We start from the raw sequence: 22,324 nt of genomic DNA on the forward strand, positions 1-22,324 counted from the left end.
ACTAGTTTGTTAAATATCTATCCTGAGAAGAAATGATAACATTCAGGGTTTCAATAAAGGTATGCATTGCATACATACAAGTGTTTTCACACTAACTCAAAGTGATGACTTTTATTTATTAAACTTTTTATTGCGTACTGGAGTGTAGCCTGCTAACAATGTTGTGATAATCTCAGGTGGACAACGCAGGGACTCAGCCATACATACACAGGTATCCATTCTCCCCCAAGCTCCCCTCCCATCCAGGCTGCCACACCACGCTCAGCAGAGGTCCCCTCAGTCTCATCCTTTTTAGATATAGCAGTGTGCACATGTTGACCCAAGCCTCCTAACTGTCCCTTCCCCCTGGTAACCGTAAGTTTGTTCTCCAAGTCTGTGAGTCCGTTTCTGTTTTGTAAGTAAGCTCAGTCGTAAGATTTCTTTTTGGATCCCACATATAAGGGGAGCCATACTATGTTTCTCCTTCTCTGTCTGACTTACTTCAATCAGTGTGACAACCTCTAGAGTCTGTTTATATTGCGGCAAAGGACATTATTTCATTGTTTTTAATGGTTGAGTAATAGGCCATTGTACATATGAGGCACCCATTATATTAAATGGTTTTTGTCATAAATATAAATCCTCAGAAGCACTTTTCGGAGCACACTTACACCTGAACCGAGGGGCCGTTCATTACAATTCACTGCTTTGTTCAAGTTGCTGGATGCAAACTTCTCCATCCTCACCCTCAGGAGAACCCTCTTGAATGTGTGGTTATTTTGTGACCAGTGACCAGCAGGACGGAAGCTTGGGGATCTCAACTTGCTGTTCTCAGTGCTCGGGGGTTTGTAAAACAGATGCTCGTTGCGTGTTCAGGTCTTGGGCCAGTCAGGATACTGAAGGCTCCCCTACCCCGTCTTGATGGACAGATCCGTCTCCACACCCCCAAGTCTCTCCTGGTGCCACCAGGCCGTGGATGAGATGGTTGGGTCTCCCCGGCCGGGAGGCGGAGGAGAGGTGGCGCACGTCCTCGGGCTCTGCGGGCTTTGCCCCCTCCATCACTCTCTGGACAGTTCTCTGCGCCTCTGCCCAGTTAACCTTCACACTCACATCTCATTTCTACTTGGTGGTGGTGGTGTGTGTGTGCATGTATGTGGGTGCACACGTGTGTGTGTGCGCCTGTTTATTTAAAAATGTCTTTGTGAGAAAACAGTTCCTGACAACCTTCTGATCCAGGAGCGCTTAAGGGTCGTGAGTCGGTGAATCCAGAGCCAAAGACAGTGACAGGTTTCTTGTTGCCACGCACTGGCCTGATGTCGGCTGCAGGGGCGTTTGGGAAGCCCGTGGGCCCCCCATCCGACAGCCAGGTCATCTGAGCAGGGACAGGACAGTTTAGAGCTCCCTGGGACACAGGATGCCTCCGGCGGAGACGTTGCACTGTGGCTGTGCCGCTGGCTTCCGCGTCCACGGTGGACTTTCCACCTCACCCACCTTCTCTGTGAGGCTGGGGAACTGAGTGGGGCGGGGAGACAGAACCCCAGAAACAACTTCTGGTTGAATGTACATCTTGTAGCAAAGACTCCGGCTAACTGAAGAGAAATCACTACATTTTTGGTTGACTTGTTGGAAAATGAGGACCGAGGCTGCATTAAATCAAAGATTAAATTATGAGGTTTATCTACATGTAAGAATACATGAAACTGTGGTTCTGGCCAGAGGTAATTAGTGCTGGAAGGTGTCCTTTGTCTGCTGATCATAGTAACCAGGCTTCGAGGAGTTGCTGGGAAGCACGTCAACCCGAGATCCCACACGAGACCCTGGGGACCCCCCAGGTCTCCTGCCTGTCACTCAACAGGTGAGCGAGCGCTGATCTCATCCTGCTGAGCAACAAAGCGTGGTGTGAGCTCCTCACGGCGCCTGCCCCGAGGGTGGGGGTACGAGAAGGTGAGTGGAGGCCCCCATCTCGAGCAGCCCTTCTGGACCGAGGTCCTCGCTCTGCCTGGGCCTGGTCCCCCAGCTTTATACTCGTTCTAACATCAGCCTCCTCCACAAAGGCGGGAGGACGAACTCTGCCACCTGAACAAGGTTTTTACAAGGTGGTGACAAGCTTTTGAGAACTGTACTTATTCTGTGGATGCAGCGAAGGCTTGAGGGTTCTTCTTTCTGACCCTGAGTCCCAGAACCACCTCCTAAGCACATTGCAGGTCATGTCAGCTAAATCTGGCCTGTTGGGAACTTCAGGCCGACAGTAAGTCCTTCTCCATCGAATACCAGGAAACTGCTGAGATGTGCCCCAAATAGGGTGCCCCGCATTCTTCCGAGTCTCCCCAGCTCTCTGGACACTTGTGATCATGCTAAGAACGGAGTTGTTTCTCCCAGACGTGCACTCTGTGGAGCTCAGAACCACGAGGACCACCTGCTCCCCAGATAAGCTGCTCACCTGTGCGGGGCTGCAAACACAACCTGGCCATTGCCGTGATTAACATTCTTGAACATCCTCATGTTAACCCACTGGGGCACCACTCCATTCAATTCAAATTGCAGAGCTGTGATGGGTCTGGAGACGTACCCTAGGATTTTGCAGCATGGATATACTTCATGTGTCACAAAGAAACTCCAGAAGCAATGAAAGGCATGGAGGAATGAGAAAAAAATAAGAGTTTTATGATCGTTGCTGAAGATGGATGGGTGCAGCTGTGAGACTCTAGAGGGGACCTGGTTGGAACCAGCCTCCACCACGAGTGTGTGCTTTCCTGCCTCTGCGGTGAATCACTGCCACCGAGCAGTCCAGTGTTTACTTCTTAGCAGTGAACCTGAGCAAAGCCGTGCTCCAAGACGACGGTGCTGTTAATTGGAAATGCCCCTCGAAGCCTGTCAACATCAGTCCCAGGGAGAAGAAGAAGGGCAGGTCTGCCCGGAGCGGTCAGCGGCTCTGCGATTTGGGAGAGGGCGTCTCCGCTGACCTGGAGCTGTATTCAGAACTCACAGCGGACGGCAGGAGGAGAAAGAGCAGGCTCCTTTCAGGTCGCTCTGCTCGTCGACACACATGTAATTTAAATATTTATCCACTGGGAGAGGCTGCTGTGAGGGGCCCACCGGTGCCAAAGGAGCCAGTCCTGGGGAGTGAGTCGTGCTGGTCTCGGCCAGCTTTGTGCACCCCGATTGAATAACACACAGCACTCCTCTCAAGAAACCCCCACTATGATTTCAAAACACATCAGTTTCAATTAACTCTGAGGGGAAAAAAAGAAAACCGTGATCACTAATTCTGGTTGTAGTTACTTATTGTGGAGCTGGCTGGCAGAGACTTAACCAAATGACGCACAATAATGGAAGACTTTTTAAAAAAAATTACACCTGGAGTGATAAAATTGCCAAATAGTGTGATTTTGGCTTCTAAAATAAATCATATGAGAACCTATGTGCTGGAGAAGATCTAAACACAGTAGTGAGTATGACATGGACCAAATGGTTCTCCCAGAGTAAGAGCCAGTTGTTTTTGCTGGCTCTTTATTTTATTTATTTATTTTATTTTTTCAGATGCAAGGCTTATCGCTGGTTTGCCACAGATGCAGTCGCCAGGCAGCAAGGCCCCTCTTTAAAGGTTCTCGTGGCAGGGAGTGTTGTGGCCCATGGGGGTCCCGGACTCAGATGAGCTGGGGGCCCAGGAGGTGGGGGCCGGGGCTGCCCTGCAGGGGGTGTGCAGACGCTCGAGGCCTGGTGCAGGGCGGGTCTGAGGCTGGTCAAGGCCAGTGTCGTCCGGTCTTCAGGATCCTGTTGTCTTTGCCAGCACGCATCATTTCTAATTTTGTCTTTTGTTTTCAAATTCCTGCAGGGTGTCAGGTAGGCATGGCCCTGCCAGTATCATCAGGAAGCCACGTCCCTGTTATCTCTGTGTGTGGACACAGTGCAGAAGTCCAGCGGCTCCAGGTTAGCGTCACTCACGATTTAAAGCTGTCCTCCAAGCTGTGTGTGGTCAGCGTGCATCAGAGAGAAAGGGAGGAGACGAAGATGCAGAGACATCCTTGCAGGCTGAGTTGGGTGGATCTTCCGCACTGTCTGAAGAGGCGGAGGGACCACCCGGCTCTACCTCTGGGACAGGCATCCTCTTCTGTGCCACTCCGGCTGGGGGACCATTCGGTCGCTCCCTGTGAGTGCTGGCTTGGGGATGTGGCTCATGTGGAAACGGTAAAGACCCCAGTGACCCGGGCCCAGCATCTCGAGGGCGCTGGAAGAAGGCCTTGTTTGCCCCCAGCAACCAGCCTCCTGCCAGGAGCGCCAGATAGTGCCTGACGCCGTCTCGGGAGCCTAGGGCTGCCCCAGCCTGAGAACATGGATGTGTCTCCTCCTTTTCTCCCCTTTTGCAGGCTCAACTGGTAAAGAATCAGCCTGCAATGTGGGAGACCTTGGCTCAATCCCTGGGTCGGGAAGATCCCCTGGAGAAGAGCATGGCAGCCAACTCCAGTGTTCTTGCCTGGAGAATCCCATGGACAGAGGAGGCTGGCGGGCTACAGTCTATGGGGTCACAACAGTCAGACACGACTGAGTGACTAACACTTTCAATAGTATTTTTAAAGCTCAATTCCCTATAGATAAACAATAATTACAATCATGACTGCATAAGCCTAATAAACGCTGAATTGTCTTTCAGTGTAGGAACCTTGCCTTTTACACATGGGGAGCACTGTCCCTGGGATCTCACTTTTTTAAGGTGGTGTTTAACATGCCCATGAGTGATCTGCGGTTTGAAAGGACCTATTAGCACAGTCGCCCACCGCCCCACCGCCTTCCTGGGGCTGACACGTTCGTGCAGCTCCATCCCGTAATTGTTAAAGCTACCTGCCACCACTGGCTTCCCATCTCAGCCTTATTAGCTCAGCTCTGTTTACCCAGATGGGAGAAGAACTGACCAGATGTTCTGATTTTTAAAGATCTGTTGGTGCCCCAGCGATTTCCGCTGGGAGACTGGATTGTCCCAGATTATTCTGCTGGGAGCCGAGTGGGACGAACTTGCTGCGAAGTAGAACCATTCAGCTACCTGGGAAGCGGGCGGGGCGGGCAGGAGGGAAGCCCCAGAGCGGGCCCACGCACAGGCTGTGGCATGAAAATGGTGGACGGCGTTCCTGATGCCATTTGCTATGAAACATAGGAGCTTCCTAGTGACGATCGGGAGCTGAAAGGTCAGAAGCGGGAATGTCTGTGTCCCTGGGGCTGGGGCTTACATGGCCCTCCTGGGTGTGGGTGTGGGTGTGGGAGTGTGTGGCGTGCCCTCCCCGGGGGTCTGAGACCCAAGGAGAAGTGGGGGAGGGCCGTCCCAGGCCATGTGCTGCCTGGGTGACAAGCCCTCCAGTGCAGGAGTGAGCTCCGTGTCCTGTGATATAACCCCCTTCCCTGGAGACAGAGGGTGTCGACCTCCTTAGTATGGACCCAAGGCTCAGCATGGCCCCCGGTAAAGCCAGAATCAACAGCCGCATCGATCTGACAGCGCTGGTCCCCAAGCTGTCACACTCCCTCCTGACAGTGAAGGCTGCTTTCTTATTTACCCAGAGACCTGTGATCATATTTTGCTTTCCAAAGAGATCTGGAAGCCACCTGCCATGGCTTTTGCGTTTTCTCTGCAACGAGGCACTAAGGCCAGCACTGGAGCTCACATCTCTGCTCTAGTCGTGGCTGGGAGACGGCGGGGAAGCACGGGGTCCCACAGAAACGATTATCGCTTTAATCACACAGTCAGCAGCACACACTGCAGGCTAAGATGGCAAATCCATAGCAGCCTGCCTGCACCCCCGCCTCACAGATTCCCCCGCAAACAGGGCCCGTGCCTGGCAAACAAGCGGAGCGCGGGGTCAGCCTCGCTGGGGGCTGGTGGGCACGCCTGGGGCTGAAACGCGCTCACAGTGAAGTGCTATCAATCAGCCGCGAGGGGCCTGTCTGTTAGCATAACGACATTGGCAGAAGGATTACCCGGTGCTTTCTTGCCATAATCTAGAAGCATCTTTCAGACAAAACTCTGCAGGAAATCGATTGTGTGCAAGGACCGCCTGCGAGGCCACGGGGTGTCATTGGAGGGGACGCGGCCACTGTATCCGGTGAGACCTGGGCCTCGGGTTCTGTCCAAGCCCGGCGCAGCGTCTGCGCTCTGGAACTGAGTGCGGGGGTAGGCCAGGGTGGGCCACTTGCTCAGGGGTGGCCGGAGGGCCCCGAGGACCCCATGGGGACTGGTGACCTCGTGTGGGCCCCTCCTTCTGCCCCACTCCCAGCCTGGGACCCCCAAGCAGTCTGGTTGCTGCAGGGTGGCTGGGGTCACTGCAGGGTGCCTGCCTGGTGTGGGCTGGCTTCCAGGCTCTGGTGGCTCCGGGGGGCCTCGGAGGGTCCCCGAGTTTGAGCGAGGGTGAAGCAAGGGTGGCAGCGCCTCACCTCTGCCCGCGGGGCACCCCCAACGCAGGCACAGCTGGACATGCCCCCAGGGCCGTCCTAGGCGGCATGGTCGTGTGGGCAGAGTCTGGAGCTGGTGGGGGCATGGGGCTGGACCCCTGCCCGGGACAGGCACAGGGAGAGGGCACAGGGCCCACCCTGCTCTCCAGTGCACGAGGCACCCGTGAGGGGCTGGGACCCTGACTAACATGCGGCCAGTCTTCACCGGAGCGAGCTGGGAGCCAGGCAGGGAGCTTGATGGGAGGGGCTGAATGTACCCTGCAGAGCAGGCGGGGAGGCCTGGGGGCCCTGGCTCACGCCCCCAGGTCACAGGTCCCCAAGTCACAGGTTCCCAGGTCATGGATCTTTCATCTTATCATGTTCATCGCATTCCAAGATTTGTCTTTCCCTTACCACCAACGTAAAGTATTTGTTTACATTCCGGAACGATTCTCTAGAGCCTGACACCTGCGGGGCTGGGTGGTAGCCTCGGAGAGAGACTGGGCACCTCCTGGGTCAGGGTGTTGTCTCCATCTGGGCCTCCAGGCACGGGTGCCCACAGTGGCCACCTGACCCCCGCCCTGTCTTGATCTCAAGCATCCTTCCTGAGAGGACAGTGAGGACTGGAAGTAAAATCAAACATGTTCTCCAGGAAGCGTGGTTCCACGTGGAGGCGAAGCCGGTGACTCTCGTGGATGGCTGTGCTCAGCCCATTTGTTTAGGATGGGTGGCGGCCTGGCCCCTACTGGCTCAGAACCCGGCACCATCATGCTGACCTGAGTGACACTGTAGCCTTTGCCCCCAGCCCACAGGGAAAGCCGCACCCACGTGGCTGTGCATAGCGACTCCCGTCCCCCACCAGCCGTCCTGGGGACCCCTGCCCAGGGAGCTCTGCACAGAGGCCTCAGGGTGGGGGTTAAAGGGCAAAGAGGAAGAAAAGCCCTCTGGCCCCCCTCAGAGCCTCGGACAGAGCAGAGGTCGATGGCCTGCATCCCATGCAAATGGTCAGACTGAGCCTGCTGAGTCTGGGCCTGACTTCAGGAGGCGTGTGCTCCTGTTCCACGTCTCCTTCTGTCAAGCTGCTTGGCATAGCAGGCCTGGCAAACCCTCGGCTGACCAGGGACTTCTCGCTCTTTGAGAAACACAGGGAGGCCCCAGGCAAGCGGCCAAGTGCACATGGCCGAGTATGTCCCCGTGTGTGGGCTTTTCTTCTCTTTCCTGAGGCCCAAGGTCTTTCCATTTAAGTTTCTGCTTCACATACAAGTGACAGTATTTTGAAAATTAAAAAAAAAAGCACAGAAAGACAGAAAGGTGAATATAGCAAGTTCTCAAAACTGTGTGACCCAAGGAGACAAACCCTAGTGCTGTTTCCCTGACGCTGCTGTCCTGGGTGCACCTGCGGCTCTCCCACGGATGTCTCTTCATTTGGCTTCTACCCCATGACACCAGCAGGGCCAGTGCAGCCCTGGGGGCCAAGCTCTGAGGCAGAAAGCAAGAGGTGTGCTTGGAGATGAAATGTCCAGCCTCACTCAAGGCCTGGACGTAATGCTTCAGGAACCCTGAGCGGTGGCTGGTAGGCCGCCTCTGCCTGAGGCAGCAGCCTCCCGTCCGCCCCCTCCAAGGAACCCCATCCACCGCTGGCCACCCCCACCATGAGGCAGGAGAAATCACCTGACTTGAAACAGCAAAAAGAAAAACAGATTTCTAAAGCTGTGGATGGTGTAAGGGGCCTCTAGGACAACATAACATTGATGTTAAAGGGGTTCCTGAAGGAGGGGGGAGAAAGAAAAGAACAGAAAATCTACTTCAAGAAAAAATGACTGAAAAAAGCCGCTAACCTGGGGAGAAAACAAGATGCCCAAGTCCAGGAAGCACAGAGAGTCCCAAACAAAATTAACTAAAGAGCTCCATACCAAGACACGTTATGATTAAAATGGAAAAAGTTAAAGATAAAAAGAGAATCTTAAAAGCAGCAATAGAAAAATCACTGGCTATGTACGAGGGAAGCCCTGTTAGATTATCAGCTGATATTTCAGCAGAAGCTTTGCAGCTTGGCAGAAATGAGCACAAAGTGATGGAAGGGAAAAAAACCTCCAACGGAGAAAACTCCACCCAGCAAGGTTAGTGCTTAGGATTGAAGGAGAGACAAAGGGTTTCCTGGATAAGAAGCAGCTAAAGAAGTTCATCTTGTCTAAACTTCCTTTACCAGAAGTGTTAAAGAGGAGTCTTTAAACAGAGAAGTCAGAAGGAGAGACAAAAAAATATGAAAGAAGAAGATCTCACTAGTAAACGCAAAATATAAAGTTAAAACATAAAGATAGAGCATCAACCACCTAAAAAACGACTATAAAGATTAAAAGACAGATGTAGTAAAATCACGACCTCTACAATAAGTTAAGCAGTGCACACAGTATGACGTCAAACATAAAAGGGGGGGAAGAGCAGAAATGTAGGGCTTTTAGAATGTGCTTGAACCTCAGTACTTACAGACTGCTGTAGACACGTGCGTGTAAATGTATCCGTATATAGGTTACCATGTGTACATAGGTGGTTCCATATGAGCTTCATGGTAACCACAAACCTCTAATAGACACACAGAAAGTAGAGAGAGAGGGATAAAACATAACAGTAGAGAAAGTCATCAAATCACGAAGGAAGAGAACAAGAGAGGAAGACAGGAATATAGAACAATAAAAAAAAACAAAAACAGAAAAACACTAGAAAACAGCAAAATGACAGTAAGTACATACCCGTCAATAATTACTTTAAATGTTAATGGGCCAAGTGCTCCAATCAAAAGACACACAGTGGCTGAATGGATCAAAACAAGATAGCTATCTGTGCTGCCTGCAAGACTCGCTTCAGAGCTATAGCCTCTGACCGATGAGTGGATAAACATGTTGTATTTATGCAAAGGGGATATTACTGTTCTAACCACACTTCTCGAAGGAAAGGACCTAGTGATGTGAGTATCTGAAAGCTACAGAGTCGGTTTTTCTCTGAAGATGGCCGTTCTGCCTGTCCGATGAGTCCCAGGCTGGTCTCAGGATTTTGTGCGTCTCTGTTTGTGGAGAATGCAGGTTTATGGGCTGCATTTGAGTCGGAGGGTCCAGCCTTCACAGAAAGGAAGGGGTCTGGGGCACAGGAGGACGATGCGGGGAGGGGACCTGCTCCAGGCTCTTGTTTACGAGGACCTCTGTCTGGGGTGTGGGTGGCTGGACATGCATCTTGAAAAGGTTTTAAAAATTATTATTTGGAATTTATTTCAGTAAATAGACTTACTTCTCTTTATCATTTTCTCTCATCCAAAAAAAAAAAGCTACCTTTATGAACAATTTTGCTTTATAATGAGTTTCTTTTATTCACAGATTGTGTGTGTGTTTCATAAGCTTATAGATCGTATAGGAGACGAGTTAAATTTTCATGTTGTTTTTGTTTAGTTGTGGACTGCATCACACCAGGCTTCCCTGTCCTTCACCATCTCCCGAGGTTTGTTCAAACTCATGTCCATTGAGTTGGTGATGCCATCCAACCATCTCATCCTCTGTTGCCCCCTTCTCCTCATGCCCTCCATCTTTCCAGCATCAGGGTCTTTTCCAAAGAGCTGGCTGTTCACATCAGGTGGCCAAATCATTGGAGCTTCAGCTTCAGCATCAGTCCTTCCAATGAATAGTCAGGACTGATTTCCTTTAGGATGGACTGGTTGGATCTCTTGCAGTCCAAGGGACTCTCAAGAGTCTTCATAAGCACACAGCTCTAAAGCATCAATTCTTGGGAGCTCAGCCTTCTTTATGAAATGCTGTCAAATCATCAACCTGAGAAAAGTGAAGTTTGTGTATTCTCACCCTACCCCGACCTCTGTCTGACGTCTGCCCAACTAGGTGACCTCATCTACACGCCTCTGGAGACTGAGTGTGGAAACAACCATATGAAAATATTGTTCCTGGTGGTGAAAGTTTTCTTCAAAGAGAAATTGTGTTAATAGCATCGTCGTTTCTTTCAGTCATTTAAATACCCTGCGTCCTGGAGAAACAGAAAGGCTAAATTCATTAGGGACAAATTATTAACTTAAATCTTCAAAGCCAAAGCTGCGAAGAAGAAAAGCTCACCAAACGGGGAGAGAGGCTCAGCAGCGCATAACTTCGTACCATTGTTTGTGTATTATTACCGCTATTATAACTAATTGACGCACGAGTGCTTAATTAGTAGCCTGGATTCTCCAAATGTTCTGCAGGACAATTATGCTGAGCCGCTTTCAAAGGGCGTGGAGTTCCAGGGAGACGTTTCTACCTCCGAGAACCGTCCTGTGGTCTCCCCGCTTCCTTCTCATGCACCAGAGGCGCCTAAGTGATGCGGCAGATGTTGAACTCCACGCTGTTCTCTGCTTCCTTTGCCCAAATAAACCTCTATGTGTGCTTTTTGTTTATTTGACAGTGGGCAGAAGATAGAGCAACTCGAACGAGGTCCAGAAGCAGCAGGGCCCCAGGGCAAAGGTGTTCTTCACCCATCGGTGCGTCTGGCAGGTCCACCGCTGAGCCGAAGACTCCAGGGGCAAATTCGACGGGCCAGTGGGAGACAGTCTAGTTAGACGGCTGCCCCGCAGGGAGAGCAGGTCTCTCTGGACAGAGAAGATGGCTTAGGATTACCACGTTGTTTCAGGGGTTCCTGTTTTATTCCACCTGGGCTTTGGTTTCCCAACTTCCATGCTTTCAGATCCCGTGCAGGTAAGCAGCCAGATGGGGGCTGGGAGTCCTGGCTTAGGAGACGAGCCTGTCTGCAGACCCCGGGGAGGCCCCCACTGCAGACCATAGGGAGGCCCCCACTGCAGACCCTGGGGGGGGCTCCATCCATAGACTCTAGGGCGGCCCTACAGCAGACCCTGGGGTGGCCCCAACTGCAGACCACGGGGAGACCCCCCTGCAGACCCCGGGGTGGCCCCACTGCAGACCATGGGGAGGCCCCACTGCAGACCCTGGGGAAGCCCCCACTGCAGACCCCAGGGTGGGCTCCATCCATAGATGCCGGGGAAGCCCCTGCCGCAGACCCCAGGGAGGCCCCCACCCACGTCGCACAGCCACGTCTCGCTCTTTCCAGGCCAGTTTCAGAACAGTGCCGACGGCATGTACTAACTCATCTTCTGGTCAAAGATCAGCATTTTCCTGGCTGTGTTGTTTTGTTCCCACCTGCTGATCTGGCTCTGGACTCTGACAGTGGAGGGATGGCACATCAGGAGGCCCGGGGCTCCTACTCTGTGACGGGGTGTGACGCAGGTGTGATGGGGTGTGACACAGCTGTGGCAGGGTGTGACACAGGTGTAGCAGGTATGACTCAGGTGTGACGTGGTGTGACTCAGTTGTGATGCATTGTGATGCAGATATGATGGGGTGTGACTCAGGTGTGATGGGGTGTGATGGGGTGTGATATGGTGTGACTCAGGTATGACGGGGTGTGACTTGGGTGTGATGGGGGTGTGACACAGGTGTGATGGGGTGTGACATGGGTGTGACACAGGTGTGATGGGGTGTGACATGGGTGTGACTCAGGTGTGATGGGGTGTGACAGGGTGTGACTCAGGTGTGACGGGGTATGACACAGGTGTGATGGAGTGTGACTCAGGGGTGATACAGGTGTGGCAGATGTGACTCAGGTGTGATGGGGTGTGACGGAGTGTGGTGCTGGTGTGAAGGGTATGAGTCAGGTGTGAAGGGGTGTGACTGGGGTGTGACAGGGTGTAAGTCAGGTGTGACGCAGGTGTGGCAGATGTGACTCGGGTGTGATGGGGTGTGACACAGGTGTGACGGAGTGTGGCACAGGTGTAAAGGGTGTGAGTCAGGTGTAATGGGGTGTGACTCGGGTGTGATAGGGTGTGACACGTTGTGGCGGGTGTGACGGGAGTGTGACTCAGGTGTGACAGGGTATAAGTCAGGTGTGACGCAGGTGTGGCAAATGTGACTCAGGTGTGATGGGGTGTGACTCAGGTGTGGCGGGTATGACTCAGGTGTGACGGGGTGTGACTCGGGTGTGATGGGGTGTGATGCAGATATGATGGGATGTGAGGCAGGTGTGGCGGGTATGACTCAGGTGTGATGGGGTGTGACTTGGGTGTGATGGGTGTGACACGGGTGTGACGGGGTGTGACTCAGGTGTGATGGGTGTGACACGGGTGTGATGGGGTGTGACTCAGGTGTGACTCAGGTGTGACGGGGTGTGACTCGGGTGTGACAGGGTGTGATGCAGATATGATGGGGTGTGATGCAGGTGTGGCGGGTATGACTCAGGTGTGATGGGGTGTGACTTGGGTGTGATGGGTGTGACACAGGTGTGATGGGGTGTGACTCAGGTGTGACTCAGGTGTGACGGGGTGTGATGCAGATATGATGGGATGTGAGGCAGGTGTGGCGGGTATGACTCAGGTGTGATGGGGTGTGACTCAGGTGTGACTCAGGTGTGACGGGGTGTGACTCAGGTGTGATGGGGTGTGACTCAGGTGTGGCGGGTATGACTCAGGTGTGACGGGGTGTGACTCGGGTGTGACGGGGTGTGACTCGGGTGTGACGGGGTGTGATGCAGATATGATGGGGTGTGAGGCAGGTGTGGCGGGTATGACTCAGGTGTGATGGGGTGTGACTCAGGTGTGACTCAGGTGTGACGGGGTGTGACTCAGGTGTGATGGGGTGTGACTCAGGTGTGGCGGGTATGACTCAGGTGTGACGGGGTGTGACTCGGGTGTGACGGGGTGTGATGCAGATATGATGGGATGTGAGGCAGGTGTGGCGGGTATGACTCAGGTGTGATGGGGTGTGACTTGGGTGTGATGGGTGTGACACGGGTGTGACGGGGTGTGACACGGATGTGACGGGGTGTGACTCAGGTGTGACTCAGGTGTGACGGGGTGTGACTCGGGTGTGACGGGGTGTGATGCAGATATGATGGGGTGTGATGCAGGTGTGGCTCTGCCCACTCAGGTCATGGGGCCACAGAACCTCCTGACGTGGGGCGACATGGGCATCTCTACCCCAGGCTGTGTGCACACTGTAACACCTGTTCACAGACGAACAAACTGAGACTTGGAGAGCTTAAAGGAGGAGTGCAGCAGCTAGCTCCTGGTGGGACTGGGGCTTAGGGTTAGGGCCCCCTCCTGCCCACTCACCTGTCCTGTGGGACCAGCCCCAGGTGAGAGTACCACTCGGGATCTGATGGGGCCTTTCCCGCATGACTTGTCCTGGGGTCTGAAGACTCTGCTGTACCCTGCGTAAGGAAGTGCATGATGGGGAGGGGTCACAGCTGGCTAGGTGATCTTACACCTGAGCCAGGCGGGGCTGCAGAAGTCCTCCCTGCCTACCTGAGCCAGGTGAACCCCAGCTTCCCTCCCGGCCTACCTGAGCCAGGTGAACCTGTGGCTTCACTTTTTGCTTGGGCCATGCGTGTCTCCGCGGGGCTGACCTCTGCCTCCTCTGAGCTGGGAGAGGCCTGCTGCCTGTGCCCACCAGGCCTTGGTGCATGTGGCCGCCAGTGCGTGACACCCCTGGGCGTAGGCTCTGCTCCCAGGGTCCCCGTGAGGAAGTGCCTGCCCTTCCTGCCGCCCAGGCCTGGGTGGAGCCACCTGAAGGTGCCTGTGGAGCTGTGGCTGGGCAGCCGGAAGGTGTTTCTCAACAGGAACAGACAGATTCTGCTGAAAATATACCTACTGAGATAATTCAATTTCATGTGTTAAAACGTGGCTTTCTTCAGAAATCATCAGTGATATGATACAGCTAATTAAGGCATGCATGGTGTCAACAGTTTCATTAGAGGAGATAATATTGCACACGAAAAATAAGAAATCATTATGATGAATGTCTCAACATCACATTACATGTTAATGAAGTGTAAATGATCTAATTATTTTTGAAAGAATACAGATTCGATTAAACTGTCGGAATTAAATTGGGAAGGACAGCCCATTGTACTTTTTATGTACAGACAAGTTAGCGTTAATTAGGCACAATCTACAGGAACAAATGAGGCCCGACCCTCGGTGAGCAATCACGGATCCATTGCTCAAGGCAGGTTTCATAAAGAATTATATTAGGGGAAAAATTCTAAGTCAATTACAGACAATGTGGCAGCGGCGGAGGGCAAGCGAGGAGCAGGCAGCCCCGTTTCATCCTGACGGGGCCGGGAGCAGAATATTCCGCCGACCTTGCGCACCAGGAATTTCATAAATTCCGGTTCTGCCGACTGGAGCAGTGACGGATTCTCCGCCTCTCCCTGAAGCGCTGCCTGCAGACGGCGCGGGCCTTCGGAGCTGGCTTCCTCGCCCGCTGCCCCTCGGCTCTCCGAGCAGGTCTCTGGCGGGGCATTGTTATTGTCACCCTGGCACACACCACGCCCCCGTGCCCACTGCTTTCCTGGCTGCGACTCGCTGAGCTCTGCGGCCACTGCTTGGGTGCTCATATCCATTATCTGGTTCAATCCACAGACTCAGAGAAATGAATCAGGAAGACCAAGAAAGACACCAAAGTGAAGCAGAACCCCCAGGTCTGTGAAGCGCCAGTGCTCTGCCAACAGAAGGCTATCTTCTCTCCCCTTTGGAAAAATAACTTAAGAAACCGAACGTCTGCCTCCGGTGTAGCTTCCCCTTTGTTCCGTATTCTTGTAGAATCCAAGTCTGAACCAAGATGAGTCCTTGTTCACGGCGGCTGCGGCCGCTGAAAGCTGGGAAAGGTCTGGGTATCAGGGCAGGTTTCGCCCTCGGTTTGGCCACAGTGAGATGCTGGGCTGAGCTGGTGTCCAGGCCAGCCTGAAGTTCTGGACAGTGCAGGCGGGCCTCGGGATGGCCAGCTGTGTCCAGGAGCTCCAGGTACCACAGTGCAAGGCCGAGGGGGGCCCTGGCCTGCGAGTCCCGTTCCTTGGCTCTTTCTGCCTAGTATTCGCATTTAATTACGGAGCTGTCCTACTTAACTAAAATCCAATACACAAAAACATGATTAAAACCCTCCAGATAAGTTAAAGGATAGCTGTGTATTAATATGAAGAGAGTTTGCTGTATCAAATGATTTACTGCTTGGGTCCTGCTCATTCTTTTGGTTCATTAACAGGAAGATGGAGTTGACGCAATGACCCATGAATGTGTTCATTTCATAAAACAAGGCCCATAAGCTCTCTGTCCCTTCTCTTTCTCAGAAAGGTCCACCGGGGTTTGGAGAGGAAGGGGGCCTGCTCTTTTGGTGAGCAGGAACAAGGCTGTGCCTTTTACACCCAGCTCCAAAAACTTTAGGGTAATTATTAATAATTAGAATTGAGTGAAAAACCCACACCAAGTGAGTTATTCAGTGTAATTTGCAGTTAACAATAGTTTCCTTTTTGAAACCTCAGGAGTCAGAACAAGAGCGTCATACAGTCTTTTTGTTTTAATTTCTGGCAGCTGAAGGGACCAAGATTTAGAAAAACCCTACAGAGGGAACCACATGCTTAAGCATTTTTACCAAAAATAATTTTAAAAAAAGCACACACATCAACAACAACAAAAAGTAATTTGTAAAACGTATGGAATTTGGGGTTTTAGAGTATATTTGGACCCTGCTCAAACTAGAATGTTCACAAAAGGTGCTCACAGCAAGCTGGGTTTTTGTTTTAAAAATTTTCAGTTTTATGCTGACAAAATTTCATCCTGAAGAACATTCCTGGGAGAAAGCTTTCAGAGCTGAGGAGCCTTTGGTTCCTGGGACACTGATGACCACTAGGCACCAGGTGATGGCAGGTAGGTACCAGTGATGACTTCAGTATCAGGTGATGACCCATTATCCCCAGGTGATAGCTAGTAGGCACCAGATGATGACCAGTGGGTACCAGTGATGGCCAGTGGGTATCAGGTGATGACTCATAGCCCCCAGGTAATGATCAGAGGGTTCCACTGATGACTAGGCTATCAGATGATGACTCATAGGCCCCAGGTCATGACTGCAGGTTGGCACCAGGGAGGGACACCACATAAGCTGTGGTGCCTCTGGCTGTGGTCATGGGGTCTGCAGCTGGGGGTCCAGGGCTTCAGCGAGGAGCTCAGAGGGTGCAGTGGTGGGGACCCACGTGGGCCCTGACACCCCAGGCTGTGTGCTGTGCTCCATCTGCCCGTACGCCACCAGCTCCATGAGTCTGAGATGGGAACCCTCTGCACCCCTCGTTGTTGGAGCTGCCTTGAGCAGGAGTTGCATACTTGCCTCTAATCTTTGTGGATTGTACTTAGAAAATGAGATTCCTTGCATCGGAATATCTGTGAACGGTGAGAAGATGTCAGAAGTGATATTTAAAATCACTATCTTCTGAGGAGAAAAATTGTTTGGAGACAGAATATGCTTTGAAGCAGCGATCAGTGACACTGGGCAGAGTATATTTCACAATGACCATCTTTGCCTGTCCAGAGATCACCATTCTATAATCCTTATTTTATAAATAATATTAATTGAGCTTTACAATCCAGGCTAATACCAAAGGAAAACCCTCAAAAATAACTACCAAGCTGGCGAATAAACAATGCAATAGAACCACGTGTGCTGGGACATATAATCCGTGTAATAAAATGTAAAATATAGTATTTTGCCAGTAGCTAATAATGCATTAACAATTAATCTCTTGTTCCTCCCAGTGGATTCATAGTATAATCAATTTCAGGTAATATTTATTAGGCTCGTATCCTGTAAATCAACGACTCAACTAGGTCTTGTAAATTTCTCACAGAGGAGAAAAATATTCTATTTGATAGTATTCAAAACAGTAAAATTCTGTTTACCTGAGTTTCAAAGGCTGTGGGGGTCTTGGGGATAAGAAATGCGTCTTTGCATTCTTACCTTGGGGTAGCAGGTCCTGCATCACTAAGATCCAGACCGTCTAATTACAAACGCCAGATCGAGTCAAGCAGTTACTGAGCATAATCCTCGGATGAACATGGCTAATGTCAGTGTTATTAACATGGTCACTCGGAAACCAATTGTAGAACACAGGGAGGGTGTCAGACATGTTGTGTGCTAATGCCACACGATGAAAGATTAGTAACAGCAAAAGACAAAAAGAAAGCCCGTGACTGCCAAACGTCACAACCAGGTTGCCAAGTTGTGGGGCAGGGGGGACCCCTCTGGAGGAGGCAGGCTCGCCAGACGGAGACGGCTCACAAAGAGAAGCCATAATTCGTTCCCCTGTTTTTTCCCCAGCCTTATAGGCATGCTTTTTTGTTCTGTTTAAATTGATTTTTCAACCTGATCTCAAACCAGACTATATGTGACCTGATGAAGGCCTGGCCCCCTGAGCCTGGATCTTGGTCTCTTTTCTGGAGCAGTTAGTGGAGCCCGCAACTCGGGCCTGGGTGCCGAGCAGAACAGCACACCCTCCTGACCAGGGCTTTACACAAGCCAATTAGGAGTCATCTCTTGTGAACTTTGGGGTCAGGTAGTGGGAAAAGCAGCCGCCCTGTCACCTAGCCCCACACAAGCAGCAGGGTCTCAGCTGGGCTGGCCCCCACGGTCCACCAGAGACCTGCACCTCTCAGCTGTGCGGGAGGATTCTGCACTCTGGGCGCAAATAGTCTGGGAGCTGGGACTCACAGGTGCAGGTGGTCAGGTTTAGGTCAGACTTAGGCGTCCTCGTGAGAGGAGAGGGCTGGTGGAGAAATGATGCCAGGTGTTTCAGGAGCAGAGCTGCAGGGGAGGCCTGGGCTGGCCTGCCATGGGAGAGGGCCTTGCAGATGAGAACGCAGGTGAGAAAAGCCCAGTGAGCCCAGCGTTGTGAGGTGGTCCTGCCGTTCCCTGGTTTAAAGGGTAACTTTTTAAAAAATGTTTTTTGGAAGGACTGGAGCTGAAGCTGAAACTCCAATACTTGGGTCACTTGATGTGAAGAACTGACTCATTGGAAAAGACCCTGATGCTGGGAAAGATTGAAGGCAGGAGGAGAAGGGGATGACAGAGGATGAGATGGTTGGATGGCATCACGGACTCAATGGACACGAGTTTGGTAAGCTCTGGGAGTTGGTGATGGACAGGGAGGCCTGGTGTGCTGCAGTCCATGGGGTCACAAAGAGTCGGACACGACTGAGACTGAACTGAACTAGATGGTGGATGCTGCCCCCTCGATGTCCTGGTGACTAGAGACGGAGTGGAGCTCAGGTATTCAGTGGGGAAAATATTAGGTCAACATCACAACCTTAGGTCAGCATGGATACCGAAAAGTAATTATTGGCAGGCATGTACTTATCATCATTTTGTTGCTTCTGTATGGCGGCAAACCCAGTAGAGTGGAGCTCACCTGGCAAGGCAATCAGGTTGGAACCGTAAGAGACAGGTGTATGGGCTGCTGCTGACTTTCTCTGGACTAAGATGGTCTGGATGAGGCCTGAAAGGTGGGGTTGGACAGGGCTCATATACACCGCTCTGGCGGGAAGCTGCCTGCTGATGAGTTAGAGTCAGGGGGCTGCTCTATAGCCTCAGTAGTCCCTTAACCGCCAGCCTGTGAGCCATGAGAGCCACAAGAACACACTCACACCCACAGCCTCACACCAGAATTTCTGTTCCTTGGCAATGCAGCCTTGGTCTTTATCTGCATGAGTTTTCTGCAAATTTTCTGGGAAGCCGTCAGGGCTTCCAGGATGGCTTCTAAAGAAGGATAAAGAACCTGCCGGTCAATGCAGGAGACGCGGGAGACGCGGGAGGCGCGGGAGGCGCGGGAGGCGCGGGAGATGCAGCTTTGACCCCTGGGTGGGGAAGATCCCTTGGAGGAGGGAATGGCAACCCACTCCAGTATTCTTGCCGGGAGGATCCCATGGACAGAGGAGCCTGGCAGCTACAGTCCGTGGGGTCGCAGAGAGTTGGACTTGACTCAGCATGGACACACACATGTAGCACTGGTTATATTTTAAAAAGATTATAAAAAGGAGGAAAGTTTAAAAATGGCCAACAAAGAATATTCACCAGAAAACAGTGTCATAATTGGTCTTGGCAATGATCTTTTGGGTATAACACCGAAAGCGCAGACAACAAAGGCAACAATAAACAAGAGGGATTACGTCACACTAGAAGACTCCTCACAGCAAAGGAAGCGGTTGACGAAATGAAAAAGTAATGAAACAGGAGAAAATATTACATTTGCGAACTATGCATCTCGTAAGGGGCCAATACCCCGTTATACAAATGTATAAGGAACTCCTACAACTCAATAGCAACAACTCCCAGCCCCCCAACAAACCCAAATAAGCCAATGTAAAAACAGGCAAAAGATCTTAGCAAATTTTCTTCAGAGATGATATACAAATGGCCAACAGATAAATGAACAGGGACTTAACATCTCTGATCATTGGGGAAATGTAAATCAAACCCACAATGAAATACCACCTCACACCTATTAGAATATGTACATAAAGAGACAGTTCAGATTACATACTTTGGTCATAATGCATTAAAGGTAGAAGTTAACCACAGAATCATAACACATTATCCACAAAAGTCATAAGATAAGAGAGACAAACAAAAATCTCACTAACTGAAAACTTAAAAAAAAAAAACAGTTGAAAATAATTTAAAGAAACTCAGATAAAGAAGGGGCTTCCCTGGTGGCTCAGCTGGTAAAGAATCCGTTTGCAATGTGGGAGACCTGGGTTCAGTCCCTGGGTTAGCAAGATTCCCTGGAGAAGGGAATGGCTACCCACTCTAGTTTTCTGGCCTGGAGAATCCCATTCCTTGTATAGTTCATGGGGTTGCAAACAGTCAGACATGGCTAAGCAACTTTCACTTTCACTTTCTTTCAGATTAAAAAACTGAAATCTCAGAATCTCTTGGAAATAATGATCATAAAATATGTTGAAACTGATGGATTAAAACTACAGCAGTGCTCAGAGGAAACTTTATAATCTTAAATAATTATACCATAAAATAAATAAGAAAAATTAAAATAAATTAAGTACTCTGTAAAATTTGGAAAAATTAGCAAGTACATAAATTTTAGGAAAGCAAAAGGAATCAATTAAAGATAACAATAGTAATGAATGAACTTTAAAGCAGAAAATCAGTAAATATTATCAAAGGTTGCTCTTTTGGAGAAAAAAATGAAAAAGGGAAAAATGACTTCAAATTTCCATAGGTGGTAAAAAAGCACCCGTTAAAACATCTTTATAATATGTATGACATCTGTGTACTGTATAATAACTTCCATACATGATTTTAAACACTTTTGTGATTCTGTTTCTCCTTTATCGTGGGATTGGTTATATATTTTGTTAGTGTTAGAACGTAGGTTTCAAGCTTGTGGCTTTGTGTGTAATAGGGAAGCACAAGAAGCTTTCCCATTAAGGCAGGAACAAAACAAGTTTGGAAAACAATTATCATCACTATTATTTAATATTCTGCTGGAGGCACTAGCGAATACAATTATATGAGACAAGAAAACAAGTCCTGAAAATTGGAAAGAGTTAAAATTATTGCCATTTGCAGAAACACAATTGTTTACTTGATAAATCCAAGAAAATAGATTGAAAATTTATTGCAGATAAGAGAATTTTGTGAAGTGGTTACTAATAATAAAATATATAGAAATTGATGCTGTTCACATATACTAAAAATATCCAGTCAGAATTGTTAAAGAGCTGATTTGCAGTTGCAACCATTCACATGAAAATATCAAAAGACAAACTTTAAAAAATAAATTAAAAAATATCAAAGTCTATCTGATTAAAAATTTGAAACAGTGTGGGAAAAGAAAGAAGAATTGAAAAATGAAAAAGAGTATCTATTTGAGAGGCTCGTCAGGGATCACTTCTTCCTTAACTGTCCTGTACGTTTAGGACAACGTTAGCAACCATCCCTGAAGAGGGAAAAGGCAACCCCCTCCAGTATTCTTGCCTGGAGAGTCCCATGGACAGAGGAGCTTAGTGGGCCACAGTCCACAGGGTTGCAAGGGATTGGACACGACTGAGCGACTCACAGCAACAATCCCAAAAAGAACACACTGAGTGAGTTTATATTGAAAAATTAGCAGGAATAATTATTAGATGAAAAAGTAAGTGCAATCTGGCACTTATTTTAAATTGTTTTAAATTATACTGTTAGGTGGTTCTTGTTTCTAGATAGGAGTTATCACTGGCATAGAAGAGAGCACCCAGAAATAATCTACACTGCAATTTATTACATGATAAAGGCAGATTGTTGCTGTTCAGTCTCTAAGTCGTGTCCCACTCTTTGCGACCCCAGGGACTGCAGCATGCCAGGCTTCCCTGTCCTTCAGCATCTCCTGAAATATGGTCAAACTCATGTTCATTGAGTTGGTAATCTCATCCAACCATCTCATCCTCTATCGACCCTTTTTCCTCCTGCCCTAATCCTTCCCAGCATCAAGGTCTTTTCCAATGAATCTGCTCTTTGAGTCAGGTGGCCAAAGTATTGGAGCTTCAGTTTCAACATCAATCCTTCCAATGAATATTCACAGTTGATTTATTTTAGGATTGATTGGTTTGATGTCCTTGCTGTTCAAGGGACTCTCAAAAGTCTTCTCCAGAACATAGTTTGAAAATATAGGTTCTTTGGTGCTCAGCCTTCAAATTGCCAACATCTGCTGGATCATTGAAAAAGCAAGAGAGTTCCAGAAAAACATCTATTTCTGCTTTATTGACTATGCCAAAGCCTTTGACTGTGTGGATCACAATAAAATGTGGACAATTCTGAAAGAGATGGGAATACCAGACCACCTGATCTTCCTTTTGAGAAACCTACATGCAGGTCAGGAAGCAACAGTTATAACTGGACATGGAACAACAGACTGGTTCCAAATAGGAAAAGGAGTATGTCAAGGCTGTATATTGTCACCCTGCTTCATGAGAAACGCTGGGCTGGAAGAAGCACAAGCTGGAATCAAGATTGCTGGGAGAAATATCAATAACCTCAGATATGAAGATGTCACTACCCTTATGGCAGAAAGT

This window comes from Capra hircus, chromosome 24 (assembly GCF_001704415.2).
Source record: "Capra hircus breed San Clemente chromosome 24, ASM170441v1, whole genome shotgun sequence".
In the NCBI taxonomy this organism is placed as follows: domain Eukaryota; kingdom Metazoa; phylum Chordata; class Mammalia; order Artiodactyla; family Bovidae; genus Capra; species Capra hircus.